The sequence below is a fragment of the Octopus bimaculoides genome, chromosome 12 (assembly GCF_001194135.2).
Source record: "Octopus bimaculoides isolate UCB-OBI-ISO-001 chromosome 12, ASM119413v2, whole genome shotgun sequence".
Lineage (NCBI taxonomy): Eukaryota > Metazoa > Mollusca > Cephalopoda > Octopoda > Octopodidae > Octopus > Octopus bimaculoides.
Genome location: NC_068992.1, coordinates 17486730 through 17487113, shown reverse-complemented (window position 1 = coordinate 17487113; position 384 = coordinate 17486730). Strand labels below are relative to the sequence as shown.

Sequence of the window (384 nt, the reverse complement as noted above, 5' to 3'; positions counted from 1 at the left end):
TTCAGATATGGAGATTCCGGAAAATTGCCAAAAATCGGCATTTTGAAAGGGATGTTTTGGGCAGGGTACAAAAGTAAGTCTTTTCCCCAAAGCGTGTCTGGGATCTGTTCAATTTGGTCCCGCCGAACTGAACAGATGATGCACACTTGTGCAGATGTTTCTCATTAGTGTATAGCGTGCGCTCAATTTACACAATAGCGTCTGGTCAACTGAGATATTTTCAAAGATAATGTCTGTCCTTTGTTTACTGTTAGTAGATGAAGGTTCATAAAAGAAAAACATTGTGTACATTTATTTCAGCAAGACTTCCTTTTGTCCCCCACCAAAAACATCCCTTTTTAAAATTTTTTTTTTCTATACAAACACCCACCCCCCACCCCGTTT

The 384-nt window shown here is 39.3% G+C and overlaps 1 long non-coding RNA gene across 2 annotated transcripts in view; it reads right to left on the bottom strand.

The window, feature by feature from the left end:
* The window catches only part of LOC106870858 (uncharacterized), a 15030-nt gene that overhangs the window by 715 nt on the left and 13931 nt on the right, over window positions 1–384 (bottom strand). The gene's annotated exons all lie outside the window — the stretch shown is intronic.